General features: G+C 36.7%; 1 protein-coding gene across 5 annotated transcripts in view; it reads left to right on the top strand.

The window, feature by feature from the left end:
- AKT3 (AKT serine/threonine kinase 3) overlaps nt 1-13871 on the top strand; it is a 335945-nt gene that overhangs the window by 116743 nt on the left and 205331 nt on the right. Inside the window, exon 1 of one of the 5 annotated variants that reach the window (XM_027775217.1) lies at nt 4014-4032. The exons of the other annotated variants lie outside the window; for them this stretch is intronic. The gene's annotated coding sequence lies outside the window, so the exon portion shown is untranslated. Of the gene's footprint in view, nt 1-4013; nt 4033-13871 lie in introns of those variants that run through there. 5 annotated transcript variants of the gene reach the window in all.

Here is a 13871-nt window from a genome sequence, read left to right as displayed (position 1 = left end):
ATGCAATTTCCCCACACACTAGGAATTTTAGGTTTGGGGTCTGGAAAGATGGATGCATTTGCATTAGGTACATCATGTAAGTTATATTTAAATTTAAGACTCATTCTCTTGAATTATGGTCAAAATCAGTAAGAAAATGTATTTCAGACTAGCTATGCTTATTTTATATGTTACTTTGTTTAAAATATAACTAAATAACATTAAAGTACCTTATGTTTTATAATGTGGAAAATTTTTCTTTACTTTTATCTTTGAAAAAATTATGTCTTTGGGAACCAGCAGTTAGTGTAATGGCTATGTCGCTGGACTCCCACGTAGTCGACCGCGGTTTGCTTCCCGGACCCTGTGACTTAAAACTCACGCCAGGCGCGTGTGCGTGCGTGCCCAAGATCCCGAGAGGAGAATGGAGGAGAGGGGATTGCGGCGTGACCATCCCCCCGGGAGGTGATTTCTCGCTTTCTGTCTCTATGTCTCTCTCTGTCTGTCTGGCGAGCGCACGTGCCCTATAGCAAAAATCTCTCCAAAAAAAAAAAAAAAAGATGTCTTTGAAAACTAACCTATTGATTTCCAACTTTCGGTCTTAATTACTAATTTGAAATAATGCCTGTCTATAATGTATGTAGGTTTATAAAACTAAAGATAAAAGAGATAAGTAATTTGTTATTATGCAAAGTGGAAAATAGTACAAGCAGACACTCTCAATAAGAGGTAATCTTACCTTTCTCTGAACATTTAAAAAGGAATTACTTATTTAATTTTATTATTATTATTATTATTATTTGCTATTGGGCACCTGTGCTTGAGAGAGAGAGAGAGAGAGAGAAGGGACAGTGAGAAAGCAAGCCACCAACCAGGTCTAGGACTTGAACTGTGATTGACCATGTGGGAGTCCAGCGCCTTACCTACCATGCCACCTGCTGGCCCCTCTGCATTTTTAAAAAATGTTTTATTCCCCTGAGTTTTTCTTGATTTGATTCTACCTTAGGTTATCTCAGTAGATGTAGAATTTTTCCCTTTAGGACCTCAAGGACAAGATCTTTGTCTTCCTCTCCTGTTTCATACAGTGTTGTTAGGATGGCTCAGAAAAACATTTCAGAGTAACCTGTAGATTGTTTATATGTTTGTTACACAATAGAATTTATTTTAAATGATTTTGAAAATAAGGATATATTTCACAGGAATCGATTTTACATCAACTTTCTTTTTTTAAAGAATTATTTAACTTAATATATATATATATATACACACACACACATATATAATAAATATATACATGTGTGTATATAATAAATATATACATGTGTGTATATATAAAAACATATACACATATATAAATATTTGTGTGTATACATATATACATATATGTGTATACATATATACACATATGTGTATACATGTATATACATATATATACACACATATATATGTACACACACACACACAGAGAGAGAGAGAGAGAGAGAGAGACCAGAGAGGGGGAAAGAGAGAGAACGAGCATGCAAGTGAGAGCCAGTGAAGAAAAGTAAGAAAGCAAGCCGCCAAGTTTAGGACTCGAATTGTGGTCAGCCATGTGGGAGTCCAGCACCTTTAACCACCACTCCACCTGCTAGCTCCTACATGAAGTTTCTTAAAAGAGACACCTTTATTTAACTTGATTTTGAAGCATCCTCTAAAAAAAAAGCTAATGGAAATATTTAAATTTTTTTGTGCCATTTACCATAGGGGTTGATGGCCAGATTGCAGTTTCTAGTTGTGAAAGTCATAGAAAGTTAGAGACTTAGAATATAGAGATCAGATCCCTAAATCACTAGTAAAATAAAGTGAGACATATTAGTACAACATAGTATACTTTTCATAATTTTTAGAGAACTTTTAAGTTGCTTTCTCAGGTCTAGAGATGGAAGAGGCAGTTGATTCAGCATAGACTGGCTTTAAAATGATATATTCTATATTCACCTCTACTAGAACATACAGAAAAAGAAAATAGCTTTAAGAGTATGGCTTCTTTCTTTCCTTCTTTCTTTCTTTCTTTCTTTTTTTTTTCCTGAGTAGTGACAGGCATCTATGAATAATGATGAATTCAGGAAAACTCCTAGGCTAGACATTATCTTGACAGTTGGCCGACAGATGCTCCTGATTTGAGTGTGAGACTGAGGTATTCAGAAAGCACTTCAAAACACTCTCCTATGCCAGCCAACTTTATTTTCGTTATATTGGAATTGAGTTTTTAGCTGCTTTGTAATAATGTTTCTTGATAAAGTACCTAGTAAGAGCTGGGTAAATATAGTTTATTTAGAATATAACAACATCTAGTCATGTTTATAAATTGTCCTTCAGACCTCATTGTTACTTGTAAACTAATGTATTAAAAAAAAGAGCTAACGTATATATCAACAGTTTCACCACGAACAGTCTAAGGGAAAATTATATAGTGGAATGAAAATTGACTTTGATATTTTTGAAGATGGGCGTCCAAACTTCTTCCATTTCCTGAGAAAGATTAATTATATTTTAGACATGGTACTTATAGTGACATTATTTTTATATTGCACACATCTAACATAATATTTGAGGTGTTGTCAAGACTGTTTTCTGAGTTGAAGTTTTATTGAAGTCAAGAATCTACATTATTTCTCTATGTTTGGGAAGAAATTTCCTACTGTTTCCAGTGGGCATTGGGCAGGTGATCCTCATCCATGGTTCTCTAGTTTAGAAATTTGTTCTTTGTGTTTGAAAGAATTTGTTGACATTCTACGAGTAGTGTTAGGGACTTCTTTGACTTTAGGTTTTGGTTTGGGGTCAGATGGATGCTGGAAATGGTAAAGTGATGTGATGGGGCAATGATGCCTTTTGTGAAATGAATTTTGGTAATTCCACTGTTTTCTCCTTAGCATTTTATTCATATGCATGTGCTTGGAAGCCTGCGTAGACTGTTTTAGAAATGTTAAAAGTTAGCCGAAACTGCCTTAATAGAGTTATGGTGTTACAAAGTAAATTTAAGTTATTGCTATTTCAACGTATGTATCTTTTTCTCTGAAGTTTTGTATTATAGTGTGATTTTCTTTTATGATAGCCAGTTCAAATGTAAGCATAATATAACATGGCAGTCTAGCACCTGCAGCTAGCACTTGCATATAGCAGATATGTGAAAATATATGAATTGTTCTTAATGTTAAACATTTTGTTCATGAGAATAATGTAACACCTGCTGTGACTTTTTAAGCTATATAAACTTTAGTGATAGTCAAATTAAAAAGTATTCATTTCCAAAATGTATTTGTAAATTATTTGGAATGTTGTATTTCTCCTTTAGAGATTTTATTTGGTAATATAGAAATTTAAATATGACATAAAAATAGAAAATTATCACAGTGCCTAGGTCCCTTTTACTTTTTTTTTTTTAATCTATAAGGCAGTCTCACCTCTGATGTACCTTGTCCAAGAACAACAGAAAGTGTTATCTAATACTAGACTAATATCTTTTTCCTTTTAGCACTTTCTTTGATTCTATGAACATTCTTTACAAAGGTATCGGATAGGATTATATTAGAATAGTAAGTTTCCCAGGGGTATTAGTTCCCTTTTCTCATTGTGATATTAAAAATCATAAGAAAATGTGATAATTATAAGGATACTACTTATTTATATTTGGTAGCCCTATTTGATAACAGAATATGTTATGGCATATATAAAAGAATGGTTTATATTCTTATTTTTCTGAGAGATAATATTGTGAGGTTTTGGGACTAGTTGGAGCATCTGGGACTATTTAAAAAAAAAAGAAAAAGGACAGGAGATGATTACCTTTTGATTGGCTCCAAATTACATTAGCCCTTAATGTTTATCTATTTTAGAATTTTAAAAGATAATGGAGTACCTCTTTAATAGTTTAAATCTTGAATGAAGGCAATATTGTGATATTGCTAATGTCTGATTTTTTTTTTCCCCTCATATCTTTTAGACCAGAACAAGAGGGCCAAGTCAGATTGATACCCTATTTAGGATAAAAATCTTAGGACTCTACGTAATATGGTAAATCAAATGAAGATTATACTTTTTTTTACTTGTATTTTGACATTTGCTTATAATTGATATACTTTTGATATTGAATTTTTTTGCTATTTTAAAAAGATCATGAGAAAATAGAATTAAAGTTTGAGTTTATTTTTATGCAAAAGTTTTGAAATTCATGCACAATTTTTTTATAATATGCATTTTCCATAGACCTGTTGAGGATCTTACACACACACACACACACACACACACACACACACACACACACACACAATTTTTTCCCTTAATTTTATTTGCTGTAGGGTGCTTGCATTTGCTGGAGACAGAGAGAGAGAAAGGAGAAAGCACTCCCTGGGGGGGTGGCCACATTGTAGTCCCTTCTCTCATGATTTTAAGCACATGTGCCTGGCATGTTTTTCAAGCTGATGGGCCCAAGACTTGAATTACACAGTTGACCTATGTGGGATTCAGCATATTTTTATATGTGTGTGTGTGTGTGTGTGTGTGTGTATAAACTTGTTTATATATATACTGCCTACCAAAAAACTTTTAAATTTCTAAGAGTTGGAGACTTTTTTCCTTTCTTTTTATGTTGGTGAAATATACATAGTACTAAATTTACAATTATAACTGTGTTTTAAGAGTTAAGTATTTCATGAGTAAGAGAGACAGAGGCAGAGAGATACAGTACCACTCACAGGGTCCTTCCACTGTGATGCACCAGCCCAGATCATAGCCACATGCATGCTTGGTATGTTGAGGGTGGTCTCTGGATATTAACTGGAAAGCTTCCTATGTGGGTCTGCCTTGCACAGTGTTGTAGTTTACCACCATGCCACTTACACCCTTAACCATTTTTAAAAGTATAGTTGCTTTTGATTTGTGTGTTTCTTTCAGAACACCAAGGTATTTAAATTAGAATTTAAGAGCGTATCATAGATGTTCGATATAGCAGAGAATGGCTAGTTGTTGAACCCATTTGCACGTATTACCCCTTAACCATCCCAGCCCCAGCACAAACCTGGGCTGTGTTCCAGCTGCCTGGATTATGTGTGTCCATAGACTGAGTTCATGCTACCGAAATATGAATGTATGTGACCCCCAAACCTGGTTCGTAAACATCTCCTGTGTTCAAACCTTCCCTTTCTCCTTCTGATGGTTATCTTGAAACCAAGGAGATGGCAGGGAACCTAGAAGGAAAGAATCAAGATTTCTGGATCACTGCCTAGAAGGGAGCCATCCACTTAAAAGGAAAATTTTGTTTTGAAAGCCAAAAACAAAACTTACATTGTGTTAAGTTACTAAGATTCCATGATTTCTCTCTTTGAGCAGCCAGCATTTTCTTCACTACAATGATAATATTTTGGAAATTTTGTGGAAAAATGGAATTAAAGTATGAGTTTATTTTGGTGTGAAAATTTTTGAAAAGTATGCATGGTTTTTTTTTTTTCATAATAAACATTTTCCATGAACTTTCTGATGCCTCACTCCCTCATATACTCAATAATGATTAGAATGTGTCAGTTAGGGTGTATTCATAATTTATTTCTTGGGACCATATGGTGGTGCAGTGGTCAAACATGATACTCGGTGAGGAAGTCTCATATGGAAGGTTTCCAGTTACAGTATAGAGACCTCTCTGAGTATACCAGGCACGTCCTTGCACACAACTGGGGCTGACTGAAGGTTGGAACATGGCATTAGGACACTGTTGGGAGTGCTTTTTCATTTTCTCTCTAGCAATCTCCTCTGCACTCATGGAATAAATACATACATACACTTAAAACTATGTTTCTCATTTGTTAGGAATTAGAACTGGGAATCAAGAATACAGAGTTGATCCCAGGCATGATAGGCTTAGGCCATATGAAAGGCCTGGGTTCAATTTCAAGGCCACCCTAAAGTGCTGGGCATTCTGGCATCTGCTTGAAGTCCTAGCTGCTCAGGAGGCTGAGGCAGGAGGATTGTGACACAGTGAGATCCTGTCTAGAACTTCACATATACATACACATCCCACAAAAAGGGGGAAAAAAAGTCGAACTAAGGAGTGAGAAATTGGTTGTGATTCCAGTTAGAGGAGGGGTCAGTGTAGAACTCAGTGAGATAAGTAAAGGATAGTGAGAAAACTGGAAAGTTGTATTAGGGAATTGATACAAAAATTATAAGTAGAAGGTAGTTATCGTATAAACACATTAGGATAGAAATCCTTGAGAGTTGGAGGAGTAGAGGACATTCTGAAATAAGAAAATCAAGTCTTTGAGAGTTGGACAGGGTCTCTTTGCTTTTCAGACAGTCTTGCTGTTGCCATCCTGCCTCAGGATTCCAACTGAGACTGCAGGTTTATACCACCATGCCTGGCCTGTTTTTAGATAGGGTCTTACTATGTTGTTCAGGTCTGCCTTAAATTTGTGATCCTGCCTCAGCCTCCCTGAGCTTCTGGGATTAGAAACATACATTCTGCCATACCTGGAATCAAACCCATGGTCAGGACTACCACTTTGGTCCCTGCCTGTGGATCACAGCATCTTAGCAGCACAAACTGTCACTGCTCGGCCATTATTGATTTTTAGAAAGAAGAATTTTTATTGAATTTCATATGAAATTCATGTATGTGCTTTTGATTATTGTAATGACTACTTGACATAGGATGCTGAGAAAAATGTTTACATGAACAGTGTTACAAATTTTTATGTCTTATATGCTGGAGTTTAGAATAATTACTTGATTTATTTTCCTAATGGGTTGTTGTCTAGGTACATGAAAAGAATTGGATTATGGTTCTTTTGTGTATATATAAAATTCAGCATATTGTATTTCTATAATACCTACATAGGTGAAATTGAACTTGTGCATTGAACATATAAAATATTAGACAGAACATTTAAAAGTAAGAAATTTATCAATTTATTTTACAAACATTTATTCTTTATATTTGAAATGGAATTTAACCTGTAGGCCTCCAAACTCAATTTTATCAGATAATAAAAGCAGATAGGTAAAATGTTTGTATTTAGTGTTTTATTTTACTGTTTTAATTTTTAATTATTTTTGTTGTTGTTAGAAGTCATGTTCTCTTGTCAGAGAGAGAAGGGAAGGCCGAAAGCGCCCCTCAATGGAGCGCGGTCATGCCTCAATCCTTTCTCCTCCACTTCTCCATCTTGTTAGGATCTTAGGCCATGTACTCATATGGGCCGGGTATGTTTTGCAAGCCACCAGAGCCAGGATTTGAACCATGTGAGACCCAGCTCTTTTTTTTTTTTTTTTTTTTTTTGGAGAGGTTTTTGCTATAGGGCACGTGTGCTCGCCAGACAGAGAGAGACAGAAAGCGAGGAATCCCCCCCCTGGGGGGGATGGCCACGCCACAGTCCCTTCTCCTCCATTCTCCTCTCGGGATCTTGGGCACGCACGCACACGCGCCCAGCGTAAGTTTAATCCTACAGGTCTGGGACTTGAACCGCAGTCTACTACGTGGGAGTCCAGTGACATAGCCATTATGCTAACTGCTGGTCCCCCCCAGCTCCCTTAACCAGTAGGCCACAGCCTTTCTGCCCAACTTTGATAGCTTTTTCAAAAATCTTTTTTTTTTTTTTTTTTGGAGAGGTTTTTGCTATAGGGCATGTACGCTCACCAGACAGACAGAGAGAGACAGAGAGACAGAAAGCAGGAAATCACTCCCCAGGGGGGATGGCCACGCCACAATCCCTTCTCCTCCATTCTCCTCTGGGGATATTGGGCACGCACGCACATGCACCTGGTGTGAGTTTAAGCTACCGGGTCCAGGACTCGAACCGCGGTCGACTATGTGGGAGTCCAGGGACATAGCCATTATGCTAACTGCTGGTTTCCATCTTTTTCAAAAATCTTTACAATGAAAAATTAATAGTAGCTATAAATTGAAAAGATATGTGACTTAACAGATGTTTCATCTCTTCTGTAAATGATAACAAATAGAATATGTTTAATCATTCATTGACTTACAAAAGCCATGTCCCAGGTTGTATATATGGTGGCAGTAGCTGTAAGGTGTAGGGATTTTTTTACCCTTTGGTCATAGCTGCTTCAGCTGTAAATGAAGTTCACTTTTAACCAAGTGGTAAGAAACTGTCTCAGCTGATCCTCAGATGTTGTGGAAACCATCGATAGTTCTGATTAAAGAGGAAAGGTCTTTTTCTTGCTATGCACAGCTTCTCGTGAAAAAAGACTATAGCTCTCTTCTTTTACTCTACACTAACTTTATGCTCTACTACGTGTGGAGGATTATCGATAAGTTGTATGTTCGACCTAACTGGATTCTAACTTGTAATTCATTTTTAAAATAAAAGTGCTGTTGAAGGTGATTTGAGATTCCAGAATTTTTGTGAGTATTATGCAGAATGCATGCTTTATAGTCTAATTAATTGAGGCAGCACTAGACCGGGAGTCAAAAGAACTGGTTGTTCTTTACATCTCTTAACTCTAAATATTTGTTTCTTAAATCTTTAAAATGATAATATCCTAAAATATTAGTGTTGAAAGTGACCTAAAAGGCAATTTGGCACAATCTTTCGTTAAACACTCAATTTAAAAAATCCTATCTGTGATAGATGGCCATCTAACGACAGGAAGGTCAATATCTCATTGTCTTCTTTCATCAGGTACTTAGATATTTGAAGCCATTGAACACAACGTCTCCTCTTAACTCTGTGTATGCCATCTATACAAGCACATGTGGGAATGTTAATACCTGACTTGTCTCTCTCACAGATTGAGGGGATGATCAGATAAAGTAAGGAGGGCGAACACAAAACCAATGTGTAAAGATATTACCGTTGCCCCTAGGTAGTGCTGTTTTCAACTAATGACTTCCACTGGAATTAACTACCTCTTGTATTCGTAATGTTTTCTATATAAATGAATTTTCAATCACTGACAAAGTACATAGCCTTTTAAACTGTCAAATGGAGTCTCCTAGTACTTCAGCATTTTTATACTAATACAAATTGCAAACCTTGACCCTCAATTTAAAAACCACTGGACAATACTCTTCTCGTAAAGACATTTAGATTATCTAGTGTATGACAGTAGTTATATAGAAGTTGAAATTATATGGAAGTAATTTATAAATGCCTGCCCTAAGATTGGTGTTAACTCTCAATTATATTTTATGAAAACTATTCACTAGTATAAAATCATGACACATTTTATATACTAATACTAAATGACAGACTCAAATGAGTTCTGCCTGGATGCCTTTATAGTTCTGTCTAATAGACATACTAAACATGTTAGTATTTTGTAATTAAAAATTTTTTAAACATATTTAGTGACTTATTCCACAAAACCTTTTTTAGTAACTTTTCAGTTGCGAAGATTAATCTAGTAAACTAGAAATCTGTATTTTATAAAATTCCCCCTTCTCTCTCTCTCTCTCTCAACCATTGTGGCAAAGTGTGTTAGAGATGTCAGTGATTTATTGCTTCATTCATACCACTTTCTTGGAGAAGCTAGTTTACCCAGTACTCCTGCTCTATGGGATAGACACTCATGCCCCTTGTCAAGCTCATTTGTAGGTATTTAATCCAAGCGTTCCTGGGAGGAACTGGAGAGGTGAAAGACTGAAGGCACTAAGAGATGAAGAAGTGAAGCTATAACATTGTGTTGGGGTAGTTTATGAGGGAACAAAATCTATAAGCAGGCTAAGGAATTGGTGGGTGGAGGAAGTATAAATGCAGCAGATGTGCTGGGAGAGATGGATCCAGGGCTGGGAGGAGGAGTAAAGAGAGAGAGACAAGAGACAGAGATAAACACTTGACCTCACACAGTCCCTCAATGAGACGAAGGGAAGTAATTGCATCACTTTGCAGGTCTAACTGGCAGAAGGTCTACCTCTACAGTCCTGACTCTTGTTTTCTGAGAAGAGAATGGAAGAGAAAGGATTGTGGCATGGCCAACTTCCCTGAGGAGTGATTTCTTATTTTCCTTCTTTCTGTCTCTCTCCTTCAGCAGGTCTTTGTTTCTTGCAACTGAAAAAGCTCTAGTAGAGTACTGAGGTTAAAGACAAGCTTCAGGGGTACATCCTTGGCCCAGGCCTGCTTCTGATTTGTATTCCTAAATAGAATCAAGTTTTTGTTTCACCATTAAAAATGGCTTTCTTTTGGGCCAGCCAGTGGCATGGAGGTCAAGGTGATTGGCCAACTTTGCAGCTTGAGTTCTGGACCCAGATGATTTGAAAAACACACTGGACATGTGTGTGCCTGCCCAAAATCCTGAGAGGAAAATGGAGGACAAGGGATAGTGGCATGGCCATCCCTCCCACCCCCACACCCCCAGCTTGTGCTTCATCACTTTCTCTCTCTCTTAACTCCATCTCTATTCTGTAATGGCAAGCATCCTATAGCAAAACAAAACAAAAGGAATTTTATTTGTTATATGATAAAGATATCATTTGGTTACATCTTTGAACCTATTTTCTCAACAATGTTATTATTTTCTTTTTATTTAATTAAACTGGATAGTTATTATATAATGTTTCTCTGTACATTTTTTTATAGATCTATAGGTTCTTCCCTTTTATGACATAAGATAGTGTCATGACCTTGTTAATACTATAGGATTCACCTGGCTTCAAAGTATACAGAATCAGACATGTACTGACTGGTCCAGTATTGATATTTCCTAAACAAAATGTGTGTGCCTAAGCAAATCTGATTCAGCAGAATGAGCTTTTAAGACCCATTTTAGTATTTTAAAATGTTTTGTAAACTGTGGGGCTAGCAGGTGGCACGGAGGTTAAAGCTCTGGATTTCCACATAGCTAACCAGTTTTGAGACTTGTACCTGGCAGCTTGAAAATCATACAGGGCACCTGTGTGTGTATGCCCAAAATCCCAAGAAGAAACTAGAGGAAGGGACTGTGGTATGGCCATCCTCCCTGGGGAGTGATTTCTTACTTTCCTTCTCCTGTCTGTCTCTCTCTGGCAGGCTCGTGTACCCTATGGCAAAAAACTAACAACAACAAAGTGTTTAATAAATTAAAGCTGTATACAAAAGTCAAATATTTAAAGTAAATTGGTCCTATGGCCTGATACTAGTAGCATAAAGGGAAGCCACTATACCAGTCAGTAGTGATTGATAAAGTTTCTTTCTTTCTTTCTTTCTTTCATTTTTTTAGAGGTTTTTGCTATAGGGCGTGTGTACTTGCCAGACAGACAGAGAGACACAAAGTGAGAAATCACCCCCCAGGGGGGATGGCCATGCCGCAATCCATTCTCCTCTCGGGATCTTGGGCACGCGTGCGCATGTGCCCAGCGTGAGTTTCAAGCCACAGGGTTCAGGATGCGAACCGCGGTCGACTATGTGGGAGTCCAGCGACATAGCCATTACACTAACTGCTGGTCCCAAAGTTTATTTCTTTTAAGCCAAGTATACAGGTTATAGGAAGTTATTTGATGTACTTGTTGGATGGCTCTGTTTCTTCAGAATGTATATAATTATACCTGATTTCCTGGGTGGCCTCAACAAGTTTTCTAAAGTAGTATTGGGATATTTTACCATTGATGGATGTTTTTATTTATTTTTACTGTGTTTTAAATATTGATGTATGTGTTTATTTTTAGAGACAGGGTCTTGTTATGTTGTTGAGGCTGGCCTCCAACTAGTGATCCTCCTGCCTCAGTCTCCCAGGTGACTGGAATTTCAGGAGAATATGACTGTGCTCGGCACACTTATTTATGTCTAAGACACAGGTTGCTTCAAACTTGAGTAAGACATTGAATTCTGAATTAAGCTAATAAGTCATTGAATTACATTACTTTTTTTTTAATAATTATTTTATTTTATATATCCATTTATTTATTTATTTTTAGTTTGACCAGAGAGAGACAGAGGATAACAGTGAGAAAGAGAAGAAGTGAGAAAGTAAGCCACCAGATTCAGGACTCGAACCCTGGTCGGCCATGTGGGAGTGTCCAGCGCCTTAACTACCGCACCACCTGCTGGTCCCCCTACATTACTTTTTCATGTCCCAAAAATATCAACCAGAAGGATATTAATGGTCACATATAAATTGTGGAAATTCAGACCCACAATTTTACTCTACTGAACAATTCAAGAATTCATTTGAGTTCTAGCTGAGTGTGTCAAAGTAGTCAGACCATAGTTTATAGCAGGTCGATAAACACATATTTTTATCTAATGAAACACAAGTAGCATTAAAACATGTATAGAAAAATGTCGTTTTGATAAATATTTTTGGGGGCTTAATAAGAAATGTTGAAATCTTATTTTTTTTCAAATAGGCAGATTTTGGTAGAATTTTGAAATAGGTGCACAAAAATCATAAATCAGTTTCTGTTTAGATATTTTTTTAATAACTGAAAACTTTTCTCTGTCCTTTTTCCTTGTGCCTACCATAGTACTTAGCACATAGTACTTACTAGTTACTAAATGACAGAATTTTTTAAAAGAAATAATTAGAACACATATTAGGGAATTCTGGTATGTCTAGATATACTGATAAGTCTGAACAAGAGTTACATCCGCTTCAGTGAAACATAAGAGTTAAACCAAATGATCTTAATGACAGGTCATTCCCATGGTGATATCTTTGAAATTGATCAGTAGAAATCTTACCAACAGCTATAGTTTATTCTGTTGGAATTTTCAAAATGTACTGTACCTTAATTTAGAAACATTCCAATGAACCTATATTCATTGGATTTTTTATTGAGTTAAAGAAAAAACATTTTACAAAGTGGACACATTGTTTAATTTTGTTTTGCAGTTTACTGGATTGCAGTGCAAGGCCAATAAATTAAACCTAGGCAGTTCTGTTGCTAATTACACACAACTTCTCTCGAGTATCAGATATTCAAATCCATTTTATGAATATGGTAGAGAGAACAACAACTGTAAAACAAAGCAGTGTGCATGTAAGTGACTGTTAGCGTGCATTTCAGAAAGGATAAATGCTCACCATATGGTACAATTACTGTGTCCAAGTTTTCAAATTAGCTTCTCTCATCCTCCTTATTACTGTCTTTAAAAAGAGAGGAAAAAACCCAACATGATTTATCTACTCTGCAGCAGAACTCTTGACGCAAAACAGCAGCCCAGTTCTGTCCAGTTTTTTTTTTCCCTTAGTATAATAGAGGCTGTCGGACTTTTTTATACTAATTACTGTGTGAGCCTCAGATGAACCCCCTTCAATTCACAGGGCTTTGTTAAGGGAGGAGCTGTCAATGTGTCTGCCCGTTTGCAGCTGTGCTGTGGCTTTAGCTTGCTTAACATTATGCTGCTTTTTAGACTTGACAGAAGGGATTTTTTTTTTTTTTTTTTTTTTTTTTTTTATTAAGGCAAAGCAGCCTTGTAGCGAAATGGTTTAAGCAGCTGCATTGTAGGGAAGCACAAAGAAGTTATTATTGTGTCTGTTTAGGGGGGGTAGGATGGAGGGGGAGATATTCGGCTGCTGTTGATGCCGATTGTTGACTTGCCATCTGCCAGATAGGGAGAAGAAAAAAATGACAGCTCCAGCAGGGTGTTCAAGAGGTTGTTTGGAGAGACGCATAAACATGTGCAGATGTCGAACTGAATAATGGCTAGAACTTGAGACGGTTTATGATGCTGCTGATGTTTGTGCATATACAGAATGAATGTATGTGTGGATTTGGTTAACCAAGGGTACATACTAATTATCATTGTTTTCCTGCATGCCCCCTCCTCTTATTCTGTTAATTAGTTTAGGGGTTTAATACTTCCTCTTCCCTCCCGTATGCATGTGTAGTTTTAGAAAGCAACTTCTTTAAAGGGCAATACCAACTTCATATTTCTCCATAGCCATCCTGTTTGGTTAATGTTGGGTGTGAACCAGTAACAGGAGCT

The sequence above is a fragment of the Tupaia chinensis genome, unplaced genomic scaffold (genome assembly GCF_000334495.1).
Source record: "Tupaia chinensis unplaced genomic scaffold, TupChi_1.0 Scaffold000532_1, whole genome shotgun sequence".
NCBI classification, from domain to species: domain Eukaryota; kingdom Metazoa; phylum Chordata; class Mammalia; order Scandentia; family Tupaiidae; genus Tupaia; species Tupaia belangeri.
The sequence above is the reverse complement of the archived record's forward strand: the minus strand, read 5'-3'. Positions and strand labels throughout refer to the sequence as shown.